General features: G+C 49.6%; 1 protein-coding gene across 5 annotated transcripts in view; it reads right to left on the bottom strand.

The window, feature by feature from the left end:
• AGAP1 (ArfGAP with GTPase domain, ankyrin repeat and PH domain 1) overlaps window positions 1-19,620 on the bottom strand; it is a 574,296-nt gene that overhangs the window by 11,666 nt on the left and 543,010 nt on the right. The gene's annotated exons all lie outside the window — the stretch shown is intronic.

The raw sequence follows: 19,620 nt of genomic DNA on the forward strand, positions 1-19,620 counted from the left end.
CCCCTCTCTGGGACCCAAAGAGGACAGGATGTTGCCTGAGACATCTGGAAGGAGGGCTGGGGAAGGGAGGGGGGGGCAGGATGGGAAGAGGAGCTGAAGAAAGAGAGAAGAAACCAACAGCAAGGGGTGTTTATATTGACCGGAAGGAGAAGACCCCGGGCCGTCTACTCGTGCACTTGGGCCGCTAATGGTGGACTGGGGTGTTGCCTCTTCTAATAAAGGTGAAAACCACTGAAAACAACTCAGTAATCCTCAAGGCTGCAGCACTGCTAGGGGGAAAAAAAGTGGGGGGGAAATGCAGAAGACAGAAGTGAGACTTCACATGTAGCTCTTGAAATGAGAGAGTCTGGGAACAGAATGGGGCCGGGGCCGGGAGGGGGGTAGGGGGAGTGGGGTGGGGGACCTTAGGCTGGACAGATGCTTTTTTTTTTTTTTTTTTTGATGTGGACAATTTTTTTAAAGTCTTCATTGAATTTGTTACAATATTGCTTCTGTTTTATGGCCGCGAGGCATGTGGGATCCTAGCTCCGTGACCAGGGATTGAACCTGCACCCCCTGCAGTGGAAGGCTAAGTCTTAACCACTGGACCGCCAGGGAAGTCGCCGGACGGATGCTCTTTGATGAGGCTGATGAAAGAAGAAACAGAAGCCCTAGAGATAAGAAGTGACTGTAATTACCCACAGAGACATACATATACACTGATCCACAATTGCCCTCTCCTAAAACTCAGCATTTTCTCCGGGGGAGTCAGGAGGGTACATAGCTACAAACCACACAGAGGAATCACCTGGGGCCTCCACTAGACTGGAGAAAGAAAACTCGTTACCCGTGACATTTTTCCTTTCCAAGTACAGAATAAAGGCCCTGTTTACACCTTTTACCCGTGTTTACATTGCTCCTAGTGATGTAGTGTCGGGTTAGCCCTAATCTGTTTCTAAATACTTAGGCAAACATTTTCTTCCAGGAGTAAATCTGGATTAGTTTTGCTTCACTTCCTGGTCCATACGAGGGACCCCCGAGTGACCCCCCGACCCTTTTCATTAGGCGATTTCCAGGACGAGCACGTGGCTGCAGCTGAGAACTCACACCAGCACCCGCAGCTCGGAGGCCGGCTGCACACCATCCCTTACTTGGGCCAAAATCCAAGCACAAAAGTGCCGGCAACACCTTGGAAATACCGGAAGAGGTGAAAGACAAAAAAAACCCAGGCCGGGCTGTGCTTTTCGTGCTATTTTAAAACCTTTTTTAAAATGTATTAAACATATGTTGATGCATTTCATAAATTGCCGAACAGCAAAACGTGAATTAAATGAAAAGGGACAGTAGTGGGGGAGATACAGCCAGATTTTCAAGTTCCAATCTGCTAATTCTCATTTCTTGGTGGGCATTAAAATCAGACCTCTTTTACTCTGCTCTGGTTGATTTTAATACTCACTGCCAAGTCATTCAGGGATAAACCAGAGGATGGAACATGGTAGCTATAGTCCTAACTGCAATTATTCCGTTTTCTTTTTAATATTCGAAGACCCCAGCCAAAGAACGAGGTCAGACCCCCCGAGCTTCTAGCTCCTCTGCCGTGGTCCTCTGCTGTGGTCTCTTGGGGAATGCCCCACCCCAAGCTCACCTGAATTCACTGAACTCGACATGTGTCTGAATGACGAGTGCATTTAAGCTGTTCTTTGCTTTTAAAAATCAGTGTCGTTCGCAATACGTAATAAAGGCAGGTCCAGGTTTCGTGGGGCTGAAAATACATACCATTTGGGGAGCCTTCTGTAAGAGGAAGACTCTGAGATTATGTATGTGAAATGAGCAACAGGGAGGTGGGCCCGGGGCTTGGGCTTCCTTGGCTTGGACCGGGGTGATGATTATTTGTAAGGGTTTCAGAACCTCCAACAACTCAAATACAGAAAACAGGTTTGATACTGGGAACCGTCCCCAAGCGATGCTGCAAGGAGACAAAAGCAGTGAAAGCCTCTAGGCAGCCTTCTCGCTGGGGTCCACCTTTCCCAGCCCCACGTCCACATGGCCCCTCACCTCCACCAAGGGCGCCCCCAGATCTGTTCAATGCATGGTTTTTATTATCTGACAGGACCACGGCTCTTCACCAAAACTTCTTGTGTTATTTAAAAATAAGCATTCGATGCTGGCTTCTGGGTCCTGCAGGACGGTGATGTTTCAGTGTTTTTTTTTTTTTTTTTTTTTTTTTCCAGACACCAGGAGGCCGGAGAGCAAAGGAAGGCAGACCACTGGGCCTCGAGTCTGTGTCCGACGTGCTGCTTCTCCACAGCTGAAATCCAACTGAAAGGAACAGGGGATTCAGGAATGTTTCCGTTTTGTGGGAGCTAATTCAGCAGCCCCCATGCGTGCATCAGCACTTAATATTAGTTACAGCCTATGTCCTGTGGTCATTGTCCACGCTAACAAACTCGGAGGAAAGCTTAATTCTGCATGCTTCCTGCAGTGGCCAGAGGGAGGGAAAAGAGAATCCACACTGAGCTCAAAGGCTGCGGTTTTCGGCCTTGGAGAGGCTGGCGTTTATGTGCTTGCTTTGTTCTTCTTTGTGGTGCAGACTTTTCCAACTTCAGTCACTTCCTGGGCCCTCGTTTCCTCACCTGGAAAACGGGCACAGTGACGTCTACAGCAGGCAAGGTGGTTTTGGAATTTGAAGTCACGTGTCCGGAGGATGTGCTGGCTGTACACAGTGGTCACCTGACAAAGGGCAGCCGTGGGTGTCGTGATGCTTGAAGAGAATAACACCTCTCAAGATTCGCACTGCGATCGCGCACACAAGCGCTCCCTATGGGGGTGTTGCGGGTGATGAGGTGGTGTTGGGGGCAGGGAGGTGGGGCCTGACACTCCCACTGGGTGGGCGAGGGGACCCTGGCCAGAGGCCTTGACAAATCCATGGGTGTCCTGTGGGGCTCCCCCTCCAGGGTGCAGAAGGACCTGAGACACTGGGGTGAGGACTGCTCAGCAAATTCAAACGACCCCATAGCTGTCAGGACCTCTGGGGCCAAGTCTGGTTGGATGGACCTCTGCCTGTGGCCTTGAGGCATCTAAAGCCTTCCTGGATGTTATGGACTGAACTGTGTCCCCCCCAGACTCATGTGCTGAAGCCCTACCCCACCCAATGTGTCTGTATTTGAAGACAGAGCATTTAGGAAGTAATCGAGCTTGACTGAGGTCACGGTCCTGCTCCGTATAAGAAGGGGAAGAGACAGCTGGGGGCTCTTTCTCCTCGTGCACAGAGGAGAGGACACAGCCGGTAGGTGGGTCTGCGGGCCAGGAAGAGGCCTCAACAGAAACCAACCCTGCCGACACCCTGACCTTGGACTTTCAGCCTCCGGAGCTGTGAGAAAATAAACTTCTATTATTTAACCCCTCCGTCTCCTCTACCCCCGTCTATGGTATTTTGTTATGGCAGCTGGTCTGATTAATACACTGGACAGCCACATGGCCCATTGTTTCCACTTGGCTTCCGTGCCGACAGTTACCATGTGAAAGATGGATACTCTGACAATGATTCCTCTTCTGCGAGAATATTCTGTCTAAAACCATTCACCCCAAGAAACCATCACGCCAAAGCACAGATACCCTAATGGTGACTCTGACGTCCCAATCTTGCTTCTGGGATTCCCGGCTTGTCTCGGCCCAGCCTTTCTTTTTCCCCGAGGAAGGCCAGTTCAAGAGCAGTGTAGCTGGCAGTAGATCACCTCACCTCATTCCAGTCCCCTGGAGGCCCGCTGCTCACAGCCTCCGTTAGCTAATGAGCTAAAAAATGAATTATTGGCACGGCCGGCCATCAGCAGAAAGGAGGAGGCCCCGCTCCTCATTTGAGCCCTGTGGTGATACACCTTTAAATAAATCAGCTGCACGGGACCAGGGAAAATGAGAGAACGGGCCACTAATCAGAAGAAAGACACCAACCCAATCCCCCCAAAGAGAAAGGCAAGATACAATCGAAGGCACAATAGTAAATATTTTCTCTCCTTCTCGCCTAAGATGAAACCCTTTCTAGGTAGCCTTCTATGCCCTCCGGGCCCAGGAAACTGCCTGATGTGTGAGCGTGGGGCCCAGGTCTCAGAAGCCGTGAGTCCAGGGTCCTGTGGGGTCTGCCAGGCTCAGCTGGTCTGCTAGGCCTGCAGCCTGACAGACGAGGCTTTGCCACACTTGACCTTGAGGGGTGTTGACTCGGCCAAGGCTCCACCAAAGGTGATCCCTGGGGCACACCTCACCTGCAACCCGCAGATTTAGTGTCTGCCAAATGGAATCAACTGCCAGCACCAGTAAATACTGCGAGGCCCCACTGAGGAGGTGCCGTCTCCAAGCCGCAGGAGCGTTTACTGTGATGGTGCTGCTGGTGACGGTGACGATGGTGACAACGGTGACCGGCTTTGTTGACGATTCCTGACCCCGGAACACCCGCCGTGTTCTTACAAGTGACCTACATGTCGAATGCTGAACAGCATGCATGTGTGATAGCAGAATTGTGGCCATATTTGGGGAAATCATGACATGAAGGAAAGGCTTCAGGAGAAGAGATGGGTCATTTTTGCGGCAAGCTTCAGAAGACGGGGAAAAAAAGGATGGAGTCTGGAATTGACGGACACGGCTTTTCCTTTTTTGAATTAGGACGGCCGGATGCCAAGACCTGAGGAATCCCACACCATCCAGGCCGATGGGGCTGTGGACGGACGCAGCCCCAGCTGGGGACTTGGGATCAGGCTCCCAGACGGCGCTGGGCTTCAAGACTGGCCTGTGGACCGGCTACAGCTCCTTTCTGGAGAAGGATGGATGTTGAGCTCTCCCAGCCCGTGGGGACCAGACGGAGAGGGCAGGAGGGCTTTCTAGTCCACGCGTGCCTGAATGTGAGTGAGGCTGGCTCTGGTCCCCTCCTGTCCACTGTGGTGCCAGCAACACCCGGGGCCTCTTAATATAAACCAGGTGATGCTCACACGTCAAGGACGGCTAACTCAGACCACAACAGCATCAAGGTTAGTGTCGAGAAGAGAAGATGAGGGGTCAGAAGTGAGCATTTACGTTTGCAGAAGAAAACGTGGGAGTTCAGGGCTGTGGGGAAGCAGAGCTTTATTCCCATCTCTGTGGCCACGACCCACATGTGGGCTGGACTGGGTTCCATCATGAGTCCCGAGGGCCAGTCCTGGGGCGAGGGCCGCTGTGCCAGGCGCTGGAAGACCACTGTGGTGCTCAGCTCTGGGGAAACACGGGGGTCAATGGCGAGCCAGGTGAGGTCTGCAGGCATCCAGCAGCCAAGGATGCCACTGGGGCAAAAAGACCAGCCACATGACAGCGCTGTACCAGATTACAGTGGGGACAAAGACAGCAGCCCGTTGTGAGGGTTTATCTGCCCTCAAGTAACTGAAGGGTGTCCCGGGAAGGGTTGGGTGTCCCTAGTACTTCAGCCTGCCTGCTATGGGGACCAGTGACTTCTTAGCCCAGTGAGCAGAAAAGCCGCAGCGGGATGCCTTGGCCATGTGAATCGACTAGGATGTTGTCCTCAACAATGTCTGCTGTTTTTTTGGAGGGGGATTTTTAGGTATTTTTTTGTTTTGTTTTTGTTTTTTAAATTTTTATTGGAGTCTAGCTGATTTACAATGTTGTGTTAGTTTCAGGTATACAGCACAGTGAATCCATTATGCATATACCCATATCCACTCTTTTTTCGATTCTTATCCCATATAGGTCATTACAGAGTACTGAGTGGAGTTCCCTGTGCTGTACAGCAGGTCCTTATTAGTTATCTGTTTTATATATAGCACTGTGTATATGTTAATCTTTGTTTGCAGTTTTATAGTAAACTTTAAGCCTTTCTCATCCTTCCTTGACCTTTATTTACCATTCGGCATGAGCCAGGCAACGGGCATGGAGTGATCAACCATGGACAGGTCACTGTTAAAATAGCTGGACTCTGTTACACACAGTAGGAAAAGCCCCACTTAAGAAAAGTGTTTCTTAAGTACTTCTGACGTGTTAGCCGCTGGGCTGAGTAATTATCTGGTTTCGTTCTGACAACACCTGGTGGGGTAGGTCCTTCCATCATTCCCCCACATCTCAGAAGGTGAAGACGGGCTTGCTGGGTCCCCGACCTGTGATGGCCAAGCGGCTGTCCCCGGTGGTCACCGCCTGAGCTCCTCCTCCGGGCTCTGCCACATCCCAAATAAGGAAACTTGATGCCATCTGGAAGGGCATCGCCTGGGTTGTGGGATTCCAGCTGAGTCCCCAGCACTCCGCCCGCCCGTTCTCTTCAATCACCTCACCACGTGGTGATGGGGCAAGTGTGAGTCACTTTGGAGAATCTAGAGCTGTACCACCCCGGGGGCAGCGTGAGCCACGCACAGGTGTTTAAGTTAATCCAGATAAAACAACAAGTCCCGCTACTCTAGGTAAAGTACTCAGTGGCGCCAGGGCTGGCGGCTGCCGTCTCGGGCAGTGCAGATGATCTAGTGAGTCTCTATGACTGGATGTAGAACTTCTCCATCCTGGCAGAGGATAGTGCTCACCTAGACGACCTGTCTAGACCAGCACTAGGGAGGGTTTTTCTCTCCCATAGTTTTTCTTACCAAAATTATTGGGGAATAACCATAAATGCAGAATGAAGAGAAAGGAAATCACCCACGTGTGTGTGGGAGACGGAGTGGAACGGAAGCCAATACAGATGCCAGCACTCAGGACAGCAGCCGGGTCCCGGGGGGCACCTGTCACCGCTGGTGGCCATGACGTCACTGGAGCACCACAAATGCGTGCTGTCAGTGAGGGGCTAAGGGCAGGGCGGGTCTCAAAGACCCTTTGGGAAAGCTGAGGCTGAGTTAGAGCCGCACACGACCCGGGCCACCCCCCTTAGAGAAACGCCGTCCTGATGTGGTCGGGGGCCCCTCCTCTGTCCACTGGAGGGCTGCAAGGATGCAGCCACACTCAGCTGCCACCAGCTGTGTTTGGGGTCTGGCAGGGAGGGCCCAGCAGGCGGCCAAGGGTAGCAAGGTTAATGCGCTGGATTCCCAGCAAAGACCATTTTAGCAAATAACCACAGAGCTTCTGATTGGCTTCCAGCACCGTTTTGTGGTCCCCAGGAGCAGACACGGGAGCCGTGGCCAGACGTTCCCTGGGTCCTCAAGGGGCCCATCATGGAGGCAGAATGGACAGTGTTTTGGGGTGACGTGTGGAGTGGTCAGCCTTCCCATCTCCACAGACGAGGCTTTCTCTGGCTCAGACCCTGGGCAGGCATGGCCTTTCCCCAAAGCCCCCTCAGTGTCAAGTCAAATGTGTCCATTTTGATGGGAGATCCTCCTCCCAAATGTTAGAAGGCCAAGAACTTTCGGGGTGCTTATCACCCTGCTCCTTCCAGGAACATCTTTTTTCTTTCCCCCTCACGGGGTGGGAAAGGATTTTTCCATAGTGACTTTATTTATTTATTTGGCCGCCCCGCGCGGCATGTGGGCTCTTACTTCCCTGACCAGGGATCGAACCCGCGCCCCCTGCACTGGAAGCATGGAGCCTTAACCACTGGACCACCAGGGAAGTCTCTCGACAGTGATTTGAAAGGAGATTTTGTAGCAAAGTGTACCGGAGTGGAGGAATGTCCTTTGGGGTGAGGAGAAACTGGAGGAGACCTGCACGGCTTTAAATGGTGACCCAAGAGGCCAGGAAGAGGAAAGAAAGCACTAGCTAGCAGCAAGGAATTTCCCAAGTGTCTTTCGGCCTCAAGCAAAACAGGAACTGGAAGGGGAGGCATGGTAGAGGGGGCTGGAACAATATGTTAGGAAAACAGAGGGGCTTCCTCTCTCTGCAGGGGAAGACCCCGGCCCACTGCGAGCCCCGGCACGCATGCTTTCTCCCCCGGCTGCGTTGCCAAGGGGGCCGGCCTCGGGATGGGGGAGGGCAGCCAACAAAGACTGATGGCCATTTATTCCTTAATTACCAGAAGCTTTTAAGAAACTGGCCACTGTAAATCCCACATGCAGAGAGCAGAAGGCAATGGACAAGGATTTATGCTCACGGGGCAAAGACAAAATAAATATCCTGCCTGACTTCGGATCAATATTATGAGTGTTTTTGCCAACCTGCAGGGTGCTTTATGAGCTCGGAGGAACAGAACAGGATCATTATTAATTAAATAAAGTCAACTGCATTAGGCTTATTACTTCGGAGAGTCACAGTTAAGTGTGCCAGGCAGCAGGGGTTGGGGGCGGGTGGGCAGATTTCAGTCCCGGCAGCCCAGGAGTGAGAGTCTGTGCTCAGGTGTAGGTCCCGCGCGAGCAGGCTCAGCCCGGCGCCGTCCCAGAAGGTGAGGGTAAGGGCTCTAGTCTCCCCCCAACACCTTAGTCCAAGGTCCAGGTGGAGGCCTGGGGCCCTCGTGGCTTTGTTGTCATGAGCACCAGGCATCTCCCAGCACCTGCCTGTTTGGAACCTGAGCGGGCTGAGTGGGAATATATCCCAGGATACAAGCAGTGACGCAAATGCAACATCATCCCTCTAAAGGTTTGAGGCACCCTAGGAGGATTCTGCTTCGGAACCTCAAAGCAGGAATAAAGGAGATGTCAGGCTGGGTCAGCGGCTCGCGCCGGCCTGGAAGTGAGGAGGCAGTAGATGAATTAATGCACAAAACCTGGCTCAAGTTCCACAACCTGTTAGGTGTCTGTGATGTGCTGGTGCTCGCAGGGAAAAAGAGACCTGGGCCTTTCGGGGAGCGTGGCTGCACTCATCCTCTCCACGACCTCGGTTTCCCCTCTGGAGAGGCTGGCTCTGAAGTTCAAGGCCCCCAGGAGCATCCGCTTGGGAGGTAAATGATGGATGGAAGGTGCTCGCTGGCCCCCCTGGGACTGGGTGAGCCCCGCACAGTCGGGCCAGACATCCCCCCCGCTTACCGGGTCTGTGCAACGGAATGCCTCCGCTGAGCTTTCCGTTTGGACAAAGAAAGCTGTGTATCACGCAGCACCCAGGGCAGCCACCCACTCATAGCTTTCAACCACCTTGTTTGGGAGCAGCTCCACCTCGGGCCACTCCCAGACGAGGCAGCGATGCAGCCGAGGGGCCTCTGCAGTGGATGCTGTCCTGCTGCGACCAGCACCGTGACCCACAGAGGTGGAATCACTGCCCCGGCAAGCGGCCCAGAGAGTCTCCCTCACCCACTGGCCTGCTGCAAGCGACCTGCACTGCTTTCTCAGGCCCCACTCATGGGAAATTCATTCCAGAATGAAAGAACCTGCTGCATTTATTTGCTGGTCCCTGGAATCGCAGCCCCCAGAGCCCACCCACGTCAACCCTGTAACTGTTCGCTCAGGAGGCGACCAGGTTAGAAAAGGTGGGTATGGGTCAAGGGAAGGCAGGGCGGGGGTGGAGGGCTGTCTTCCAGGTGCAATGGACAGAGCTGGGGGCAGTGGACAGGGAGCCCAGAGGCGGGTGCAAGCGGCAGGTGGAGTGGGGAGGAAGCAGAGTGGGGACACTGAGAGCCATTTCGAGAAAGTCTAACTCTTAAGGGAATCATTTTCAGAAGCAGGTTATGCCAGTAGAAAAAGGCAGAACATCAGATTGTTCCAGAAGCAGCTGAAATAGTTTCAACATTTTTTTCAATTTTTAAAATTTTCAATGTTTTTTATTTTCAATATTTTTATTGAAAATATTTTTTATTTTTAAGTTTTCACTATTTCCCCCTATTTTTCTAATCTATCGTAAAATAAGACAACAAGACATAGGAAGTTAAGGGGAAACATGGCCATAGCACTCCTCCCTCCACTCTCAGACTCTCTTCTTGTCTCTGCTTCCTTCTTGTCATTTCCACTCACAGACACAGCTCATCTCGTTGGAATGTTAGCACAGACACCTTTATTGTTATGTGCAAAGCTAGTCTGATAAACTAAGTTCGTGAGTTACTTTGCAAATTGAGTGTGTGTTTTTAAATAGTAACCCTAGCTAAGCTGCAGGAGCCACACACACACTGGATGTTTCTGTAGTTCAACATTAGAAAAAAGGCGGACAACTGTTTTAAAGCATAAATCCCGATAAATCTGTGCCAAGTGAGAGGCAGCCTGAGCCAGTCGAGTGAGCGGTCCTAGATTCTGCGTAATGTGGCATGAAACGGGACGCACCTCGGCGGCACGCGCGGCGGCCCTGTTGGTAGGACCCCCATCACAGAGAATTAAGTTCACCATAACAGTGGCTGATGGGATCGGCTTTGGAACATATCACATCATAAACAGATAAGGGAAGAGAAATGGCCCTTTTCCTCCACTTGGAATACTGTAAAATGGATATAAGCCTTTGCTGGGTGTGCACCAGTGCCCTTTAAACACCAGGGAGCAAAAACTCCACGGCTCTTCTTAAAAGAAAAATCGAGCGACAGGATGGAGTGGGGCAGAGGGCCAAGCATGACCTGGTGGCTGCTGGGTAAGTGGTCATTAAACACAGAGAGAGAGAGAGGGAGAGAGGGAGAGGGGGAGAGAGGGGAGAGAGGGAGAGAGGGAGAGAGGGAGAGAGGGAGAGGGGGAGAGAGGGGAGAGAGGGAGAGAGGGAGAGAGGGAGAGAGGGAGAGGGGGAGAGAGGGGAGAGAGGGGAGAGAGGGGAGAGAGGGGAGAGAGGGAGAGAGAGGGAGAGAGGGAGAGAGGGAGAGAGGGAGAGGGGGAGAGAGGGGAGAGAGGGGAGAGAGGGGAGAGAGGGGAGAGAGGGAGAGAGAGGGAGAGAGGGAGAGAGGGAGAGAGGGAGAGGGGGAGAGAGGGGAGAGAGGGGAGAGAGGGGAGAGAGGGAGAGAGAGGGAGACAGAGACAGAGAGAGAGACAGAGACACAGACAGAGAGAGAGAGAGACAGAGAGAGACAGATAGAGAGACAGAGAGAGGCTGTAGGTTATGGAGTGGTGACACATTTGGAAAGCAATGGAGAGTTCTGAGTAGGTTTCTAGTAAAAACTGCCAAGTGGCTTTAAGAACTACAGTCTTGGGTAATATTATTATTTTTTAAGACACAAGATGATTGATTTTAAACAATAAAGAATCATCTTAATGTAGATTTCCTCTTAATTTTTTCTGGGGGTGGGTGCACAGAGGGGATGGGAAGAATCACATGATTCCTCAATGGCAAAACGAACAAAACAATAAGCACAACAACAAAGCAGATTTTAAAAGAGGAAAAGCCTTCCAGAGGGTTTGCAAATGGGTAAGGGCATTTAAAACAAATTTGTTGCATGAGGGAAGGGATGTGGGAACAGATGTATATGTATGACTGATTCACTCTGTTATAAAGCAGAAACTAATTAAAAATAAATAAATAAATAAATAAAGATTGTGGCAGCCACAGGAAAAAATAAATAAAATAAAACAAATTTGCATGCTATCTTTTTTCAAAACATGAAAACACAGAAACATGCTGAAAGACGCTAATATGATTAGGGTCAGCTGGACCGACACATTCCTTACAGTGGGGATGACTTGCCAGCAGCCAGTCACACGGGCCAAGATGAATTCCATTCCAATGTAATGACAACTGAAGTTTTATTAGAGACCCTCTTAGAGAAAACCCAACAAGTGAAGAATGCTAGTTTTTCATTCTCAACTAATCTTAAATGTTAAAAATATTAGACCCAAATCTACACATCCACTAGGTAGTGTTTTTTTCTAAATTTGGTTGTGAAGGGGTGGGGCTGATCACAAGAATGATTCATCAGGAGTGTATACGTGAATTCTCTGGAGGAAGGAAAGCATTTACTATGAAAGAAGCTAAAGCTAAATTTTTTCCTTAAAATCACCAAACTTCTATCTAACGGGATCAGAAGGCAGAAACTGGTCAGATGTTTTATTTTCCACAATTGACACAGAGTTTAACTTGCCCAATGCCATTGTCTTTGATATTAAGACATTAAAACATTAATGGTGACACTCGAGTCTATCTGCACAGCTTTTTCCTGGAGAGGGAATCTTAGCACAGTGGCCTGAAGAAGACCTCAGGGGTTCACCAGCCCTATGCCGGCTTCATCTGGGTGCAAGCTCTGCAGCTGGACCCTGAGCTCAGAAGGGGCCTGTGCTTGGTATAATGGTCTAAGGGTGCTGTCTTGAAATTCCTGATAATTACTGGACAAGGGCTGCACAGTTTCATTCTCTACTGAGCCCCATAAATTCTCTAGCTGGCCCAGGACAGGCCAGTTGCTTTCAAGTATCAGTTGGTGGCAAAGCTGTCGCCAATCCACTGTAGTGAGGTTTCCATAAAGCTAGACTTTAAAAATTTTAAGGCAGGCCTTTTTCTGATGCTACATTCTTTCTGCCTTCTGGATGCTAACATGTCCTTTCACAAAATCATGGTGATAGTAAATGATTTATTTAATTTCCTAACTTGGCAAAGTTAAGAACCAGCTACTACCACATCTATCCCCTAAATATATTTTACAACCTGACGTAACTGGGAAGCTCCATCAGCCCAGTCCCTTTCTGCGGATGGTTTTGTCCAAGGCGGGACCACTCGCTGGGGCAGCCAGGAGACCAGGGCAAGTCTCTGCTCTCAAGCCCATGCTCTGGGCTTTCCAATCTGTCCTTGTGCATGAGGATGTTTGAGAGACTTTAAAAAGGCTTTTAGAAAAAAAAGCATTTCATCGAGACAGCCAACACTCCATTTTATATGTGTCAGAAATCCAGACCCTGGGAAAATAGTATGGAGGCGCCTCAAAAAACTAAACAGAATTACTGCAGGATCCAGCAATTCCAATTCTGGGTTTATAGCCAGAAGAACTAAAAGGGATATTTGCACACCTGTGTTCACGGCACTACTCACAATAGCCAAGAGATGCCACTCAAAGGTTCATCGACAGATGAACAAAATGTAGTCTATCTATGCAGTGGAATATTATTCAGCCTTAAAAATGAAGGGAATTCTGATACTGGCTGCAACATTTATGGACCTTGAGGACATGATGCTAAGTGAAATAAGTCAGTTGCACGTAAAAAAATATTGTATGATTCCTCTTACATGAGGCCCCGAGAGTAGTCAAATTCATAGCAGCGGAAGTTGGAAGGGTGGCTTTCAAGGACTCGGGGAGAGGGGATGGGAGTTCCTGTTTAACTGGGACAGAGTTTCAGTTTGGGGAGATGAAAAAGTTCTGGAGAGAATATGGTGCTGATGGCTGCATGACAATGTGAATGTACTCAATGCCACTGGACTGTACACTTAACATTGACGAAAACGGTACATTTGATGTTATATGTATTTTACTACAATTAAAGATAAAATCCAGAATCTGAATGCTCTCTTGTTCTCTCACACAGATACCACTGTGTGAGACTCTGACATCTCATGCCTGCCTTTTGATGGCTCATACTATTATACTCCAGGACCTCAAAAATAATATAACATTATTATTGCTAATATGTGGTCTGTGTTTGGTTTTCCCCAAATGATCCCCAAATGTCCTCTAGAGTTGAATTTTTCTTCCAATTCAGAAGTCAGTCAATGAGGATGTGATGCACTTGGTCACCCCATTTCTTTCATCTCCTCGAATCTAACACACAGTTCCCTCCCATTTTTGGTCTTTCATTATATTGACTGTTTCAAGGACTCCAAGCTATTTCTACGGTAGAAGGTCCCCCACTCTGTTTTGTCTGATTTGATTCAGGTCACATATCTCTGTTGCGAATACTACACAGGTGGCACGTTCTCCTCTGTCACATCAGGAGGTACAGACTGGGGGGTGGTCCCAAGGCCATGTCTGAGCACAGGGTTAAAGCAGGGCCCCTGGCCCTGTCCTCTCTCTGGAACCTTCTTCCTCTTAAAACTAACAAGTGATCTGGGGGCGGATACCTCGAGCTGGTGAATCTCCTGTTCCTCTAAGACCTTTTCCCCACAGGTGCTGTGGCATCACTTGATGATCGTTGATCAATTATTACATTCTCAGTTACAAGGCAGAGCTTTTCCAATTCTCTCATTCTTTCTGTTTATTAGTTGGCATCTTCTATAAAGAAGAGGTACCCCCCTGCCCCTTTCTGGAGTATCACTGTAGATTCTTAGACTTTAAAAAACTAAGTGTGTCATATAAACTATTATCAACATTATGCTTTTTGATTCTTAAATTGTTCCAGTTTGGCCAGTGGGAGCCCCTGTGCGCTGCCTGCTATTCTATCTGACGTGTCACCCTTACTCCCTGTCGGTCTCTTGCTTTCTGGCACAGCAGGATGTCCTAGGTCCATCCTACTTTCTCAGATCTGGAATAAGCCGTTTCCTTAAGGAGTCCTGATTCTTTTTTACGGAAGCCACCATTGATTTTGCTTTGTTTTTATAACTTAAAATTTGAGATAATTGTAGATTCACATGTAGTTAGAAGAAATACCAAGAGATCCCATGCACCCCTTACCTAGTGTCCCCCAATGGTAGCATACTGAAAAACTACAGCACAATATAACAATCAAGATATCTTGCTATCGATACAATCCAGGCATCGTGTTCAGATTTCCCATTTTACTTGCAGTTCATATTCGTGTGTATGGATTTAGTTCTATGCAATCTCATTAAAGGTAAGTTTCCGTATCTACCTCCACAGTCAAGGTAAGGAGCATCTCCCTTACAAGGGTCCCTCTGGTTGCCCTTTTATAACCATACCCACCTCCCTCCTGCCCATCCTCTGCATCTCTAACCCCCTGGCAACCACTCGTCTGTTCCGTTTCTATAATTTTGCCATTTCGAGAATGTTTTGTAAATGGAATCATGTGGCCTGTAGTCTTTGGGGATGGGCTTTATTCACTCAAAGTAATTCTCTGATGACCCATCCAAGCTGTCGTGTGTATCACTGCTCACTCCTTTGCATTGCTGAGTACCATTCCATGGCACGGATGTGTCCCAGCTGGCTTAACCGGACCACCCACTGAAGGACGTCTCCTATTCTGGGCTGTTACAAATAAAACTGTGCGAACATTCGTTAAAAGGTCTTTGTGTGGGCTTCCCTGGTGGCGCAGTGGTTGGGAGTCTGCCTGCCGATGCAGGGGACACGGGTTCATGCCCCAGTCTAGGAAGATCCCACATGCCGCGGAGCGGCTGGGCCCGTGAGCCATGGCCGCTGAGCCTGCGCGTCCGGAGCCTGTGCTCTGCAACAGGAGAGGCCACAACAGTGAGAGGCCCATGTACCACAAAAAAAAAAAAAAAAAAAAAAAGGTCTTTGTGTGAACATAAGCCTTCTTTCTCTGGGATGAATGCCATGGGGTACAGCTGCTGCCAGGTCATGTGGGACTTGTGTGTTTCGTTCTAGAAGAAATTGCCCACCTGTTTTCCAGAGTAGAAGAAATCAATTTTTCAAAACAAGAATTGATAAAAAGCAATTCCTTTATGAAAAAGGCACTGTGAGGGCCCTTATGATTTATTTTTAAAATTTTTTAGTTTTTTTGTGGTACGTGGGCCTCTAGCTGGTGTGGCCTCTCCCGTTGTGGAACACAGGCTCCGGACGCGCAGGCTCAGCAGCCGTGGCTCACGGGCCCAGCCGCTCCGCGGCATGTGGGATCTTTCCGGACCGGGATGCGAACTCGTGTCCCCTGCATCGGCAGGCAGACTCTCAACCACTGCGCCACCAGGGAAGCCCGGCCCTTATGATTTAGAGGGACGTGATATCCCTGCATCAGAACACGGTACCCTGGGGGCCCGGGGCCACTGCAGCCTCTGCCTTCATCCCCTCTGACACTCCTGGGCAGACTGAGGGGCACAGATTATCTTCAGGAATTTGATGGGACAGAAAACTGAGTAGAGACACGCCAATGTGGAGGGGGGTGTGTGTGGGTAGAAAGCACGGCTGAAGAGGTGGCACGCAGGGATCAAAAAGGGGGTTCACACGTACATCGACAAGCGAGGACTGAGTTTACACGGTGGTCAGTGAGAAAATGTGCAGCCCCGTCTCTGCTAGTTTCCAGTAGAAAAAAAGGGATGAAGACAACACAAGTCTGAACAACCGAGAGCACACTGCAGACGCGCCTCCTGCACACCGCCGTCCCCCGTGCTTGGCTCCAACGGGGGCCTCTGGCTCGCCTGGGAAAGCCGTGTCCACGTTTCCACACCTCTCTCCCGCCCCTTCCCAGTCTCTCCGGGGCACATTTGGAAATTATTTTAAAAGATAAAATGCCTCTAATCTGTTACCCATTAGAAGAAACATGTGAATATTATTTTCTAATTTGTGACTCCTGAGTGTGTGTCTCAAACACCAGAGAGAAGTAATTGAAATAATTATGTCTGATCCTGCATATTTCTATTATGCTCCCGAAATAAGAGGGTGTCCTCTTTGCGTGATACGCCCGGGGGTTGAAAGTATCCCTGAGAACATCAAAGCGCTGGACAAGAACGGCCACAAAACTGCAATTTCTACCCAGCCCGGCGGTGGCCTGAGCAGCTGGGGCCCTGGGGCAGGCGACGGCTGAGTGGAGAAGTGGGGGGCAGTGGGGCTTCCCGGTAAATACGGGCTCTTCCCTGCAACCCACTTGCCCCAAACTCCCCTACCCAAGTGACTCATTTGCTGCTGGAGACCTGCAGTGTGAGGCATATGCCTGATTTATAACATGAGCGGCGTGGATTTTTTTTCTTTTTAAACCCAGTTATAGTGCGACTTGAGTGACTAACTCCTGAAAATTGGTAATTTCTTGGTGGTTAACAGCAGAAGGTCCACCAATGAGAGGCGAGGCCCGCTAATAAATTTATAGGGCATTATATGCCAATTAGACCTCGTCAGCCATTCAAAAGGCAGGGACGCCAATCAGGTTATCATTCCACAAATGCACCCTTTATCACCGACACTCTTGCAATTCAATCCCCCTTTATATGTTTGAAAAGCAGCATATTAATGCTGACTGTACAGGAATCTGTAATTTTCAGACGGCCTTTCTGGTTATACCACCTCCCTTTTCTTCTATACTAACTCCTCTTTGTTCTCCAGCGGAAAACAAGGACTTGACATGAGCATGAAATCTACATGGAACAAGATTCATTCCAGACTCTGGGTTTCCCTACCAGACACGGGCCCTCAGGGGAACCTCAGGGTTTACTGGTATCACTATGTTATTATTTAGTCAGGCGCCACCTAGTCATATGCTAGCACACCCAAGGCCTAGTGGGCATTCGTCTCCACCTCGTGGTCACTGGACAGTACATCTGCTGGAACGCAGTCCTGGCAACTGGGGGACCAGGAGGCACAGAGGTAAATATGCTCTTTTCAGAACAGTGAGGAAACATGTAGACCTGCCCAGGGAAACAGCATGGAAGTTTGCTCTTTGCATTAAAGCAGGTGACTGGACTGACTTTAATTTTGTATGTTTTCTTTGAAGGAACAAAAAAATTCACAGAAGTGCACGCTCTCTGAGAAAAAGCCAGCTGTGTAGAAATGTACAAAGTGGACTTGGCTGCTGCTGCCCACATCACTGGTCTGCCTTGCACCCTCTCCTCCTGGACATTTCCTGCTCTGCACAGCACCCCAAGTACGGTCTCCACCCCTTCTTTTTCCATTCCCTCAAGTGATGAATGTCAGCTCCCTTCCACCTCTATACTTTGAAACATAGACTCCTTCCTCCCCTTACTTGAAGTGAGTTTTTTGAATCTGATTTGATTACCACTAACATCTAATGCCCTACGAAGCATCCATTCTTTCAAGAAATGTCAATCGAGCACTCACTAGGAGTGAGGTACCACACTATGTCAGGTTCTGGGCTACAGGTGAGTAGAGGCAGACAGATAAATAAATACATCACAACGGGAAAAGAACTACCTTTGTGGTATAGGCTGTGGTACGTGATTCACAGGAGCCAACACACTGCATAAGAGAGAGAATCAATGCGCTCTTCGTTTTCAACTACATGGCCAGCCCTGGATTTTTTTTTTTTTTTTTTTTTTTGCGGTACGAGGGCCTCTCACTGCTGCGGCCTCTCCCGTTGCGGAGCACAGCCTCCGGACACGCAGGCTCAGTGGCCGTGGCTCATGGGCCCAGCCGCTCTGCGGCATGTGGGATCTTCCCGGACCGGGGCACGAACCCGTGTCCCCTGCATCGGCAGGCGGACTCTCAACCACTGCGCCACCAGGGAAGCCCCAGCCCTGGATTTAGTTTACTAAATTTAAAGTGTAGCTAAACCCAGATGCAAAAGGAACCCTATTTCCTGCAGCTTAAGAACACAAAATGCATCAGTAAATATGAGAGCATCTACAATTGGTGGGCAGCCTGTCAATCACTCAAACAAATACTTAAGTTCACAGAGGCACCAAACTCACGATACACCTACCATCCACTAACCCAAGAGTAAAGGCAGCCTCTCGGGACACGCCAGCCCACTAACGTGTGTATCAGAAGCGGCTGGTGTTTCAAGGTGGTGTCACAGACAGTGGCGACACCAGGCCCAGACTCCACATGTGTCCTTGCTTAATGGGCCTTTTGGTTTTCCAGCAGAGCTGGAGTCAGAGACTCCTTCACAGCACTGTCCAAATAGACCTAATTCCCTGTATAGGAGATCAAAATATGCCGCTCAGGCAGAAGGCTTATTTTGAACTGAAGATATGTGAGAGTCAACAAATGCAGGAAAAGGCTTTCTCTGAGCTACCTGTATCTGCCTACAAACAGATCCTCCATAAAAAAGAGCTCAATGGCTGTAAATTCCCTCCCTGGGAGTTTCATCGACCAGGGAGGAGGGACTCTTACCCCAGGAGCAATGAGAAGTTGGCACCACACCCATACAAACTTTGTCACAAGCTATCACGGTTCTCATCTAGTCTCCTAAGGGCCCAGTGATCTTTCCTAGAAGTTGTTTGTTTTCTCATAAGCGGCTTTTCTCCTCTTCCCTTTCTGTTATGAAGACAGTTAGTATATAAGCTCTCAAATGTCACCATCCTTCTTTCTTGGATGCCCCCACACGTGTAAAATTAAAAATTAATAAATTTGTATGCCTTTTCTCTTGTCATTCTGTCTGTTGTCAATTTAATTCACAGGCCCCCAGGTACTGAACCTAAGAGGGTAGAGGAAATGTGTTATCTCCCCTGACAACACCTCCCCCCCACCCCCAACTGCTTGCAGAGGGTGACCAACATGGGTGAAGTCCAAAATGAAAGGACACTGGAGTAGCTTCCCACCTTTCTGGAAATGACAGTTAATGGAGGCTGAGGGTCTCTCTTGCTCCAGCGGGGAATCCTGCCCCATCAGAACATCAACAAACTGGACAACCAGCCCTTTCTGACCCGTCCCTCAGGCCAGGGGACATGGAGCGTGTCTCACGTGCCTTCTCTAACCCCGGCCAGGGCTTGGTGCTGATGTTTTATCTGACTTGCCATGAACAGTCTCTTGCCTTCTGTGAAGGCTGACCAGCCCTCGAGGTCTCTGCACACCTTCAAGCTTCTAGAAGGGGGATCTCCACCACACAAATGCCCCCTCCCCACAAAGATAGCTGGCCCCCACCTCCGGCCAGAGCCCATTCTGTCGTCCTGGATAATGGTTAATCAGTCTGGGTTCACTGAAGCCCACCTCCTCCCCTGATTTGGTCCTTCCTGGACAAAGAGGACGGCTATGTCTCTGTTGTCACCTAACAGAAGATGCCCCATAACTGCCTTAACAGACTCCCCACTGCACCACAGGTTCACAGAAGAAAGCCTTTACAGATGCCAGGTGACCATGCTCTCACGCCTGGG

Source organism: Mesoplodon mirus, assembly GCF_964341445.2.
Source record: "Mesoplodon mirus genome assembly, chromosome: 8".
NCBI lineage: Eukaryota > Metazoa > Chordata > Mammalia > Artiodactyla > Ziphiidae > Mesoplodon > Mesoplodon mirus.